Source organism: Lampetra fluviatilis, unplaced genomic scaffold (assembly GCF_964198595.1).
Source record: "Lampetra fluviatilis unplaced genomic scaffold, kcLamFluv1.1 SCAFFOLD_817, whole genome shotgun sequence".
NCBI lineage: Eukaryota > Metazoa > Chordata > Hyperoartia > Petromyzontiformes > Petromyzontidae > Lampetra > Lampetra fluviatilis.
In genome coordinates, this window is record NW_027621562.1 from 5001 (window position 1) to 19128 (window position 14128).

Sequence of the window (14128 nt, forward strand, 5' to 3'; positions counted from 1 at the left end):
ATCCGGGCCAATTTCTCCCGTTTGATGGGGTCTATGTGTAAAATTTTGACTTTTTTGAGTGCACGTGCAAATCTGCTGGAAAAGCCTGTGGAAGTTTCACGGCGTTCGTACGATATTTGGCGACGCAAAAATGAGCGATTTCCCAGCTCGATGGAATTCGGAGCGAGAGAAACGATGCCCCGTAACGCACATGAGAGCAATCCCGGCCAATTTCTCCCGTTTGATGGGGTCTATGTGTACAAATTTTGACTTTTTTGAGTGCACGTGCCAATCTGCTGGAAAAGCCTGTGGAAGTTTCACGGCGTTCGTACGATATTTGGCGACGCAAAAATGAGCGATTTCCCAGCTCGATGGAATTCGGCGCGACAGAAACGATGCCCCGTAACGCACATGAGAGCAATCCGGGCCAATTTCTCCCGTTTGATGGGGTCTATGTGTAAAAATTTTGACTTTTTTGAGTGCAGGTGCAAATCTGCTGGAAAAGCCTGTGGAAGTTTCACGGCGTTCGTACGATATTTGGCGACGCAAAAATGAGCGATTTCCAAGCTCGATGGAATTCGGAGCGAGAGAAACGATGCCCCGTAACGCACATGAGAGCAATCCGGGCCAATTTCTCCCGTTTGATGGGGTCTATGTGTAAAAATTTTGACTTTTTTGAGTGCACGTGCAAATCTGCTGAAAAAGCCTGTGGAAGTTTCACGGCGTTCGTACGATATTTGGCGACGCAAAAATGAGCGATTTCCCAGCTCGAGAGAATTCGGCGCGAGAGAAACGATGCCCCGTAACGCACATGAGAGCAATCCGGGCCAATTTCTCCCGTTTGATGGGGTCTATGTGTAAAAATTTTGACTTTTTTGAGTGCACGTGCAAATCTGCTGGAAAAGCCTGTGGAAGTTTCACGGCGTTCGTACGATATTTGGCGACGCAAAAATGAGCGATTTCCCAGCTCGATGGAATTCGGCGCGAGAGAAACGATGCCCGTAACGCACATGAGAGCAATCCCGGCCAATTTCTCCCGTTTGATGGGGTCTATGTGTAAAAATTTTGACTTTTTTGAGTGCAGGTGCAAATCTGCTGGAAAAGCCTGTGGAAGTTTCACGGCGTTCGTACGATATTTGGCGACGCAAAAATGAGCGATTTCCCAGCTCGATGGAATTCGGCGCGACAGAAACGATGCCCCGTAACGCACATGAGAGCAATCCGGGCCAATTTCTCCCGTTTGATGGGGTCTATGTGTAAAAATTTTGACTTTTTTGAGTGCAGGTGCAAATCTGCTGGAAAAGCCTGTGGAAGTTTCACGGCGTTCGTACGATATTTGGCGACGCAAAAATGAGCGATTTCCAAGCTCGATGGAATTCGGAGCGAGAGAAACGATGCCCCGTAACGCACATGAGAGCAATCCGGGCCAATTTCTCCCGTTTGATGGGGTCTATGTGTAAAAATTTTGACTTTTTTGAGTGCACGTGCAAATCTGCTGAAAAAGCCTGTGGAAGTTTCACGGCGTTCGTACGATATTTGGCGACGCAAAAATGAGCGATTTCCCAGCTCGAGAGAATTCGGCGCGAGAGAAACGATGCCCCGTAACGCACATGAGAGCAATCCGGGCCAATTTCTCCCGTTTGATGGGGTCTATGTGTAAAAATTTTGACTTTTTTGAGTGCACGTGCAAATCTGCTGGAAAAGCCTGTGGAAGTTTCACGGCGTTCGTACGATATTTGGCGACGCAAAAATGAGCGATTTCCCAGCTCGATGGAATTCGGCGCGAGAGAAACGATGCCCCGTAACGCACATGAGAGCAATCCCGGCCAATTTCTCCCGTTTGATGGGGTCTATGTGTAAAAATTTTGACTTTTTTGAGTGCAGGTGCAAATCTGCTGGAAAAGCCTGTGGAAGTTTCACGGCGTTCGTACGATATTTGGCGACGCAAAAATGAGCGATTTCCCAGCTCGATGGAATTCGGCGCGACAGAAACGATGCCCCGTAACGCACATGAGAGCAATCCGGGCCAATTTCTCCCGTTTGATGGGGTCTATGTGTAAAAATTTTGACTTTTTTGAGTGCAGGTGCAAATCTGCTGGAAAAGCCTGTGGAAGTTTCACGGCGTTCGTACGATATTTGGCGACGCAAAAATGAGCGATTTCCAAGCTCGATGGAATTCGGAGCGAGAGAAACGATGCCCCGTAACGCACATGAGAGCAATCCCGGCCAATTTCTCCCGTTTGATGGGGTCTATGTGTACAAATTTTGACTTTTTTGAGTGCACGTGCAAATCTGCTGAAAAAGCCTGTGGAAGTTTCACGGCGTTCGTACGATATTTGGCGACGCAAAAATGAGCGATTTCCCAGCTCGATGGAATTCGGAGCGAGAGAAACGATGCCCCGTAACGCACATGAGAGCAATCCCGGCCAATTTCTCCCGTTTGATGGGGTCTATGTGTAAAAATTTTGACTTTTTTGAGTGCAGGTGCAAATCTGCTGGAAAAGCCTGTGGAAGTTTCACGGCGTTCGTACGATATTTGGCGACGCAAAAATGAGCGATTTCCAAGCTCGATGGAATTCGGAGCGAGAGAAACGATGCCCCGTAACGCACATGAGAGCAATCCGGGCCAATTTCTCCCGTTTGATGGGGTCTATGTGTAAAAATTTTGACTTTTTTGAGTGCAGGTGCAAATCTGCTGAAAAAGCCTGTGGAAGTTTCACGGCGTTCGTACGATATTTGGCGACGCAAAAATGAGCGATTTCCCAGCTCGAGAGAATTCGGCGCGAGAGAAACGATGCCCCGTAACGCACATGAGAGCAATCCGGGCCAATTTCTCCCGTTTGATGGGGTCTATGTGTAAAAATTTTGACTTTTTTGAGTGCACGTGCAAATCTGCTGGAAAAGCCTGTGGAAGTTTCACGGCGTTCGTACGATATTTGGCGACGCAAAAATGAGCGATTTCCCAGCTCGATGGAATTCGGCGCGAGAGAAACGATGCCCCGTAACGCACATGAGAGCAATCCCGGCCAATTTCTCCCGTTTGATGGGGTCTATGTGTAAAAATTTTGACTTTTTTGAGTGCACGTGCAAATCTGCTGAAAAAGCCTGTGGAAGTTTCACGGCGTTCGTACGATATTTGGCGACGCAAAAATGAGCGATTTCCCAGCTCGATGGAATTCGGAGCGAGAGAAACGATGCCCCGTAACGCACATGAGAGCAATCCCGGCCAATTTCTCCCGTTTGATGGGGTCTATGTGTACAAATTTTGACTTTTTTGAGTGCACGTGCAAATCTGCTGAAAAAGCCTGTGGAAGTTTCACGGCGTTCGTACGATATTTGGCGACGCAAAAATGAGCGATTTCCCAGCTCGATGGAATTCGGCGCGAGAGAAACGATGCCCCGTAACGCACATGAGAGCAATCCCGGCCAATTTCTCCCGTTTGATGGGGTCTATGTGTAAAAATTTTGACTTTTTTGAGTGCACGTGCAAATCTGCTGAAAAAGCCTGTGGAAGTTTCACGGCGTTCGTACGATATTTGGCGACGCAAAAATGAGCGATTTCCCAGCTCGATGGAATTCGGCGCGACAGAAACGATGCCCCGTAACGCACATGAGAGCAATCCGGGCCAATTTCTCCCGTTTGATGGGGTCTATGTGTAAAAATTTTGACTTTTTTGAGTGCACGTGCAAATCTGCTGAAAAAGCCTGTGGAAGTTTCACGGCGTTCGTACGATATTTGGCGACGCAAAAATGAGCGATTTCCCAGCTCGAGAGAATTCGGCGCGAGAGAAACGATGCCCCGTAACGCACATGAGAGCAATCCGGGCCAATTTCTCCCGTTTGATGGGGTCTATGTGTACAAATTTTGACTTTTTTGAGTGCACGTGCAAATCTGCTGAAAAAGCCTGTGGAAGTTTCACGGCGTTCGTACGATATTTGGCGACGCAAAAATGAGCGATTTCCCAGCTCGATGGAATTCGGCGCGACAGAAACGATGCCCCGTAACGCACATGAGAGCAATCCGGGCCAATTTCTCCCGTTTGATGGGGTCTATGTGTAAAAATTTTGACTTTTTTGAGTGCACGTGCAAATCTGCTGAAAAAGCCTGTGGAAGTTTCACGGCGTTCGTACGATATTTGGCGACGCAAAAATGAGCGATTTCCCAGCTCGAGAGAATTCGGCGCGAGAGAAACGATGCCCCGTAACGCACATGAGAGCAATCCGGGCCAATTTCTCCCGTTTGATGGGGTCTATGTGTAAAAATTTTGACTTTTTTGAGTGCAGGTGCAAATCTGCTGAAAAAGCCTGTGGAAGTTTCACGGCGTTCGTACGATATTTGGCGACGCAAAAATGAGCGATTTCCCAGCTCGATGGAATTCGGCGCGAGAGAAACGATGCCCCGTAACGCACATGAGAGCAATCCCGGCCAATTTCTCCCGTTTGATGGGGTCTATGTGTAAAAATTTTGACTTTTTTGAGTGCACGTGCAAATCTGCTGAAAAAGCCTGTGGAAGTTTCACGGCGTTCGTACGATATTTGGCGACGCAAAAATGAGCGATTTCCCAGCTCGATGGAATTCGGCGCGACAGAAACGATGCCCCGTAACGCACATGAGAGCAATCCGGGCCAATTTCTCCCGTTTGATGGGGTCTATGTGTAAAAATTTTGACTTTTTTGAGTGCACGTGCAAATCTGCTGAAAAAGCCTGTGGAAGTTTCACGGCGTTCGTACGATATTTGGCGACGCAAAAATGAGCGATTTCCCAGCTCGAGAGAATTCGGCGCGAGAGAAACGATGCCCCGTAACGCACATGAGAGCAATCCGGGCCAATTTCTCCCGTTTGATGGGGTCTATGTGTACAAATTTTGACTTTTTTGAGTGCACGTGCAAATCTGCTGAAAAAGCCTGTGGAAGTTTCACGGCGTTCGTACGATATTTGGCGACGCAAAAATGAGCGATTTCCCAGCTCGATGGAATTCGGCGCGACAGAAACGATGCCCCGTAACGCACATGAGAGCAATCCGGGCCAATTTCTCCCGTTTGATGGGGTCTATGTGTAAAAATTTTGACTTTTTTGAGTGCACGTGCAAATCTGCTGAAAAAGCCTGTGGAAGTTTCACGGCGTTCGTACGATATTTGGCGACGCAAAAATGAGCGATTTCCCAGCTCGAGAGAATTCGGCGCGAGAGAAACGATGCCCCGTAACGCACATGAGAGCAATCCGGGCCAATTTCTCCCGTTTGATGGGGTCTATGTGTAAAAATTTTGACTTTTTTGAGTGCACGTGCAAATCTGCTGGAAAAGCCTGTGGAAGTTTCACGGCGTTCGTACGATATTTGGCGACGCAAAAATGAGCGATTTCCCAGCTCGAGAGAATTCGGCGCGAGAGAAACGATGCCCCGTAACGCACATGAGAGCAATCCGGGCCAATTTCTCCCGTTTGATGGGGTCTATGTGTAAAAATTTTGACTTTTTTGAGTGCACGTGCAAATCTGCTGGAAAAGCCTGTGGAAGTTTCACGGCGTTCGTACGATATTTGGCGACGCAAAAATGAGCGATTTCCCAGCTCGATGGAATTCGGAGCGAGAGAAACGATGCCCCGTAACGCACATGAGAGCAATCCCGGCCAATTTCTCCCGTTTGATGGGGTCTATGTGTACAAATTTTGACTTTTTTGAGTGCACGTGCCAATCTGCTGGAAAAGCCTGTGGAAGTTTCACGGCGTTCGTACGATATTTGGCGACGCAAAAATGAGCGATTTCCCAGCTCGATGGAATTCGGCGCGACAGAAACGATGCCCCGTAACGCACATGAGAGCAATCCGGGCCAATTTCTCCCGTTTGATGGGGTCTATGTGTAAAAATTTTGACTTTTTTGAGTGCAGGTGCAAATCTGCTGGAAAAGCCTGTGGAAGTTTCACGGCGTTCGTACGATATTTGGCGACGCAAAAATGAGCGATTTCCAAGCTCGATGGAATTCGGAGCGAGAGAAACGATGCCCCGTAACGCACATGAGAGCAATCCGGGCCAATTTCTCCCGTTTGATGGGGTCTATGTGTAAAAATTTTGACTTTTTTGAGTGCACGTGCAAATCTGCTGAAAAAGCCTGTGGAAGTTTCACGGCGTTCGTACGATATTTGGCGACGCAAAAATGAGCGATTTCCCAGCTCGAGAGAATTCGGCGCGAGAGAAACGATGCCCCGTAACGCACATGAGAGCAATCCGGGCCAATTTCTCCCGTTTGATGGGGTCTATGTGTAAAAATTTTGACTTTTTTGAGTGCACGTGCAAATCTGCTGGAAAAGCCTGTGGAAGTTTCACGGCGTTCGTACGATATTTGGCGACGCAAAAATGAGCGATTTCCCAGCTCGATGGAATTCGGCGCGAGAGAAACGATGCCCCGTAACGCACATGAGAGCAATCCCGGCCAATTTCTCCCGTTTGATGGGGTCTATGTGTAAAAATTTTGACTTTTTTGAGTGCACGTGCAAATCTGCTGAAAAAGCCTGTGGAAGTTTCACGGCGTTCGTACGATATTTGGCGACGCAAAAATGAGCGATTTCCCAGCTCGATGGAATTCGGAGCGAGAGAAACGATGCCCCGTAACGCACATGAGAGCAATCCCGGCCAATTTCTCCCGTTTGATGGGGTCTATGTGTACAAATTTTGACTTTTTTGAGTGCAGGTGCAAATCTGCTGAAAAAGCCTGTGGAAGTTTCACGGCGTTCGTACGATATTTGGCGACGCAAAAATGAGCGATTTCCCAGCTCGAGAGAATTCGGCGCGAGAGAAACGATGCCCCGTAACGCACATGAGAGCAATCCGGGCCAATTTCTCCCGTTTGATGGGGTCTATGTGTAAAAATTTTGACTTTTTTGAGTGCAGGTGCAAATCTGCTGGAAAAGCCTGTGGAAGTTTCACGGCGTTCGTACGATATTTGGCGACGCAAAAATGAGCGATTTCCAAGCTCGATGGAATTCGGAGCGAGAGAAACGATGCCCCGTAACGCACATGAGAGCAATCCGGGCCAATTTCTCCCGTTTGATGGGGTCTATGTGTAAAAATTTTGACTTTTTTGAGTGCACGTGCAAATCTGCTGAAAAAGCCTGTGGAAGTTTCACGGCGTTCGTACGATATTTGGCGACGCAAAAATGAGCGATTTCCCAGCTCGATGGAATTCGGCGCGAGAGAAACGATGCCCCGTAACGCACATGAGAGCAATCCCGGCCAATTTCTCCCGTTTGATGGGGTCTATGTGTAAAAATTTTGACTTTTTTGAGTGCACGTGCAAATCTGCTGAAAAAGCCTGTGGAAGTTTCACGGCGTTCGTACGATATTTGGCGACGCAAAAATGAGCGATTTCCCAGCTCGATGGAATTCGGCGCGAGAGAAACGATGCCCCGTAACGCACATGAGAGCAATCCCGGCCAATTTCTCCCGTTTGATGGGGTCTATGTGTACAAATTTTGACTTTTTTGAGTGCACGTGCAAATCTGCTGAAAAAGCCTGTGGAAGTTTCACGGCGTTCGTACGATATTTGGCGACGCAAAAATGAGCGATTTCCCAGCTCGATGGAATTCGGAGCGAGAGAAACGATGCCCCGTAACGCACATGAGAGCAATCCCGGCCAATTTCTCCCGTTTGATGGGGTCTATGTGTACAAATTTTGACTTTTTTGAGTGCACGTGCCAATCTGCTGGAAAAGCCTGTGGAAGTTTCACGGCGTTCGTACGATATTTGGCGACGCAAAAATGAGCGATTTCCCAGCTCGATGGAATTCGGCGCGACAGAAACGATGCCCCGTAACGCACATGAGAGCAATCCGGGCCAATTTCTCCCGTTTGATGGGGTCTATGTGTAAAAATTTTGACTTTTTTGAGTGCAGGTGCAAATCTGCTGGAAAAGCCTGTGGAAGTTTCACGGCGTTCGTACGATATTTGGCGACGCAAAAATGAGCGATTTCCAAGCTCGATGGAATTCGGAGCGAGAGAAACGATGCCCCGTAACGCACATGAGAGCAATCCGGGCCAATTTCTCCCGTTTGATGGGGTCTATGTGTAAAAATTTTGACTTTTTTGAGTGCAGGTGCAAATCTGCTGAAAAAGCCTGTGGAAGTTTCACGGCGTTCGTACGATATTTGGCGACGCAAAAATGAGCGATTTCCCAGCTCGAGAGAATTCGGCGCGAGAGAAACGATGCCCCGTAACGCACATGAGAGCAATCCGGGCCAATTTCTCCCGTTTGATGGGGTCTATGTGTAAAAATTTTGACTTTTTTGAGTGCACGTGCAAATCTGCTGGAAAAGCCTGTGGAAGTTTCACGGCGTTCGTACGATATTTGGCGACGCAAAAATGAGCGATTTCCCAGCTCGATGGAATTCGGCGCGAGAGAAACGATGCCCCGTAACGCACATGAGAGCAATCCCGGCCAATTTCTCCCGTTTGATGGGGTCTATGTGTAAAAATTTTGACTTTTTTGAGTGCACGTGCAAATCTGCTGAAAAAGCCTGTGGAAGTTTCACGGCGTTCGTACGATATTTGGCGACGCAAAAATGAGCGATTTCCCAGCTCGATGGAATTCGGAGCGAGAGAAACGATGCCCCGTAACGCACATGAGAGCAATCCCGGCCAATTTCTCCCGTTTGATGGGGTCTATGTGTACAAATTTTGACTTTTTTGAGTGCAGGTGCAAATCTGCTGAAAAAGCCTGTGGAAGTTTCACGGCGTTCGTACGATATTTGGCGACGCAAAAATGAGCGATTTCCCAGCTCGATGGAATTCGGCGCGACAGAAACGATGCCCCGTAACGCACATGAGAGCAATCCGGGCCAATTTCTCCCGTTTGATGGGGTCTATGTGTAAAAATTTTGACTTTTTTGAGTGCAGGTGCAAATCTGCTGGAAAAGCCTGTGGAAGTTTCACGGCGTTCGTACGATATTTGGCGACGCAAAAATGAGCGATTTCCAAGCTCGATGGAATTCGGAGCGAGAGAAACGATGCCCCGTAACGCACATGAGAGCAATCCGGGCCAATTTCTCCCGTTTGATGGGGTCTATGTGTAAAAATTTTGACTTTTTTGAGTGCAGGTGCAAATCTGCTGAAAAAGCCTGTGGAAGTTTCACGGCGTTCGTACGATATTTGGCGACGCAAAAATGAGCGATTTCCCAGCTCGAGAGAATTCGGCGCGAGAGAAACGATGCCCCGTAACGCACATGAGAGCAATCCGGGCCAATTTCTCCCGTTTGATGGGGTCTATGTGTAAAAATTTTGACTTTTTTGAGTGCACGTGCAAATCTGCTGGAAAAGCCTGTGGAAGTTTCACGGCGTTCGTACGATATTTGGCGACGCAAAAATGAGCGATTTCCCAGCTCGATGGAATTCGGCGCGAGAGAAACGATGCCCCGTAACGCACATGAGAGCAATCCCGGCCAATTTCTCCCGTTTGATGGGGTCTATGTGTAAAAATTTTGACTTTTTTGAGTGCACGTGCAAATCTGCTGAAAAAGCCTGTGGAAGTTTCACGGCGTTCGTACGATATTTGGCGACGCAAAAATGAGCGATTTCCCAGCTCGATGGAATTCGGAGCGAGAGAAACGATGCCCCGTAACGCACATGAGAGCAATCCCGGCCAATTTCTCCCGTTTGATGGGGTCTATGTGTACAAATTTTGACTTTTTTGAGTGCAGGTGCAAATCTGCTGAAAAAGCCTGTGGAAGTTTCACGGCGTTCGTACGATATTTGGCGACGCAAAAATGAGCGATTTCCCAGCTCGAGAGAATTCGGCGCGAGAGAAACGATGCCCCGTAACGCACATGAGAGCAATCCGGGCCAATTTCTCCCGTTTGATGGGGTCTATGTGTAAAAATTTTGACTTTTTTGAGTGCAGGTGCAAATCTGCTGGAAAAGCCTGTGGAAGTTTCACGGCGTTCGTACGATATTTGGCGACGCAAAAATGAGCGATTTCCAAGCTCGATGGAATTCGGAGCGAGAGAAACGATGCCCCGTAACGCACATGAGAGCAATCCGGGCCAATTTCTCCCGTTTGATGGGGTCTATGTGTAAAAATTTTGACTTTTTTGAGTGCACGTGCAAATCTGCTGAAAAAGCCTGTGGAAGTTTCACGGCGTTCGTACGATATTTGGCGACGCAAAAATGAGCGATTTCCCAGCTCGATGGAATTCGGCGCGAGAGAAACGATGCCCCGTAACGCACATGAGAGCAATCCCGGCCAATTTCTCCCGTTTGATGGGGTCTATGTGTAAAAATTTTGACTTTTTTGAGTGCACGTGCAAATCTGCTGAAAAAGCCTGTGGAAGTTTCACGGCGTTCGTACGATATTTGGCGACGCAAAAATGAGCGATTTCCCAGCTCGATGGAATTCGGAGCGAGAGAAACGATGCCCCGTAACGCACATGAGAGCAATCCCGGCCAATTTCTCCCGTTTGATGGGGTCTATGTGTACAAATTTTGACTTTTTTGAGTGCACGTGCCAATCTGCTGGAAAAGCCTGTGGAAGTTTCACGGCGTTCGTACGATATTTGGCGACGCAAAAATGAGCGATTTCCCAGCTCGATGGAATTCGGCGCGACAGAAACGATGCCCCGTAACGCACATGAGAGCAATCCGGGCCAATTTCTCCCGTTTGATGGGGTCTATGTGTAAAAATTTTGACTTTTTTGAGTGCAGGTGCAAATCTGCTGGAAAAGCCTGTGGAAGTTTCACGGCGTTCGTACGATATTTGGCGACGCAAAAATGAGCGATTTCCAAGCTCGATGGAATTCGGAGCGAGAGAAACGATGCCCCGTAACGCACATGAGAGCAATCCCGGCCAATTTCTCCCGTTTGATGGGGTCTATGTGTAAAAATTTTGACTTTTTTGAGTGCACGTGCAAATCTGCTGAAAAAGCCTGTGGAAGTTTCACGGCGTTCGTACGATATTTGGCGACGCAAAAATGAGCGATTTCCCAGCTCGAGAGAATTCGGCGCGAGAGAAACGATGCCCCGTAACGCACATGAGAGCAATCCGGGCCAATTTCTCCCGTTTGATGGGGTCTATGTGTAAAAATTTTGACTTTTTTGAGTGCACGTGCAAATCTGCTGGAAAAGCCTGTGGAAGTTTCACGGCGTTCGTACGATATTTGGCGACGCAAAAATGAGCGATTTCCCAGCTCGATGGAATTCGGAGCGAGAGAAACGATGCCCCGTAACGCACATGAGAGCAATCCCGGCCAATTTCTCCCGTTTGATGGGGTCTATGTGTACAAATTTTGACTTTTTTGAGTGCACGTGCCAATCTGCTGGAAAAGCCTGTGGAAGTTTCACGGCGTTCGTACGATTTTTGGCGACGCAAAAATGAGCGATTTCCCAGCTCGATGGAATTCGGCGCGACAGAAACGATGCCCCGTAACGCACATGAGAGCAATCCGGGCCAATTTCTCCCGTTTGATGGGGTCTATGTGTAAAAATTTTGACTTTTTTGAGTGCAGGTGCAAATCTGCTGGAAAAGCCTGTGGAAGTTTCACGGCGTTCGTACGATATTTGGCGACGCAAAAATGAGCGATTTCCAAGCTCGATGGAATTCGGAGCGAGAGAAACGATGCCCCGTAACGCACATGAGAGCAATCCGGGCCAATTTCTCCCGTTTGATGGGGTCTATGTGTAAAAATTTTGACTTTTTTGAGTGCACGTGCAAATCTGCTGAAAAAGCCTGTGGAAGTTTCACGGCGTTCGTACGATATTTGGCGACGCAAAAATGAGCGATTTCCCAGCTCGAGAGAATTCGGCGCGAGAGAAACGATGCCCCGTAACGCACATGAGAGCAATCCGGGCCAATTTCTCCCGTTTGATGGGGTCTATGTGTAAAAATTTTGACTTTTTTGAGTGCACGTGCAAATCTGCTGGAAAAGCCTGTGGAAGTTTCACGGCGTTCGTACGATATTTGGCGACGCAAAAATGAGCGATTTCCCAGCTCGATGGAATTCGGCGCGAGAGAAACGATGCCCCGTAACGCACATGAGAGCAATCCCGGCCAATTTCTCCCGTTTGATGGGGTCTATGTGTAAAAATTTTGACTTTTTTGAGTGCAGGTGCAAATCTGCTGGAAAAGCCTGTGGAAGTTTCACGGCGTTCGTACGATATTTGGCGACGCAAAAATGAGCGATTTCCCAGCTCGATGGAATTCGGCGCGACAGAAACGATGCCCCGTAACGCACATGAGAGCAATCCGGGCCAATTTCTCCCGTTTGATGGGGTCTATGTGTAAAAATTTTGACTTTTTTGAGTGCAGGTGCAAATCTGCTGGAAAAGCCTGTGGAAGTTTCACGGCGTTCGTACGATATTTGGCGACGCAAAAATGAGCGATTTCCAAGCTCGATGGAATTCGGAGCGAGAGAAACGATGCCCCGTAACGCACATGAGAGCAATCCCGGCCAATTTCTCCCGTTTGATGGGGTCTATGTGTACAAATTTTGACTTTTTTGAGTGCACGTGCAAATCTGCTGAAAAAGCCTGTGGAAGTTTCACGGCGTTCGTACGATATTTGGCGACGCAAAAATGAGCGATTTCCCAGCTCGATGGAATTCGGAGCGAGAGAAACGATGCCCCGTAACGCACATGAGAGCAATCCCGGCCAATTTCTCCCGTTTGATGGGGTCTATGTGTAAAAATTTTGACTTTTTTGAGTGCAGGTGCAAATCTGCTGGAAAAGCCTGTGGAAGTTTCACGGCGTTCGTACGATATTTGGCGACGCAAAAATGAGCGATTTCCAAGCTCGATGGAATTCGGAGCGAGAGAAACGATGCCCCGTAACGCACATGAGAGCAATCCGGGCCAATTTCTCCCGTTTGATGGGGTCTATGTGTAAAAATTTTGACTTTTTTGAGTGCAGGTGCAAATCTGCTGAAAAAGCCTGTGGAAGTTTCACGGCGTTCGTACGATATTTGGCGACGCAAAAATGAGCGATTTCCCAGCTCGAGAGAATTCGGCGCGAGAGAAACGATGCCCCGTAACGCACATGAGAGCAATCCGGGCCAATTTCTCCCGTTTGATGGGGTCTATGTGTAAAAATTTTGACTTTTTTGAGTGCACGTGCAAATCTGCTGGAAAAGCCTGTGGAAGTTTCACGGCGTTCGTACGATATTTGGCGACGCAAAAATGAGCGATTTCCCAGCTCGATGGAATTCGGCGCGAGAGAAACGATGCCCCGTAACGCACATGAGAGCAATCCCGGCCAATTTCTCCCGTTTGATGGGGTCTATGTGTAAAAATTTTGACTTTTTTGAGTGCACGTGCAAATCTGCTGAAAAAGCCTGTGGAAGTTTCACGGCGTTCGTACGATATTTGGCGACGCAAAAATGAGCGATTTCCCAGCTCGATGGAATTCGGAGCGAGAGAAACGATGCCCCGTAACGCACATGAGAGCAATCCCGGCCAATTTCTCCCGTTTGATGGGGTCTATGTGTACAAATTTTGACTTTTTTGAGTGCAGGTGCAAATCTGCTGAAAAAGCCTGTGGAAGTTTCACGGCGTTCGTACGATATTTGGCGACGCAAAAATGAGCGATTTCCCAGCTCGATGGAATTCGGCGCGACAGAAACGATGCCCCGTAACGCACATGAGAGCAATCCGGGCCAATTTCTCCCGTTTGATGGGGTCTATGTGTAAAAATTTTGACTTTTTTGAGTGCAGGTGCAAATCTGCTGGAAAAGCCTGTGGAAGTTTCACGGCGTTCGTACGATATTTGGCGACGCAAAAATGAGCGATTTCCAAGCTCGATGGAATTCGGAGCGAGAGAAACGATGCCCCGTAACGCACATGAGAGCAATCCGGGCCAATTTCTCCCGTTTGATGGGGTCTATGTGTAAAAATTTTGACTTTTTTGAGTGCAGGTGCAAATCTGCTGAAAAAGCCTGTGGAAGTTTCACGGCGTTCGTACGATATTTGGCGACGCAAAAATGAGCGATTTCCCAGCTCGAGAGAATTCGGCGCGAGAGAAACGATGCCCCGTAACGCACATGAGAGCAATCCGGGCCAATTTCTCCCGTTTGATGGGGTCTATGTGTAAAAATTTTGACTTTTTTGAGTGCACGTGCAAATCTGCTGGAAAAGCCTGTGGAAGTTTCACGGCGTTCGTACGATATTTGGCGACGCAAA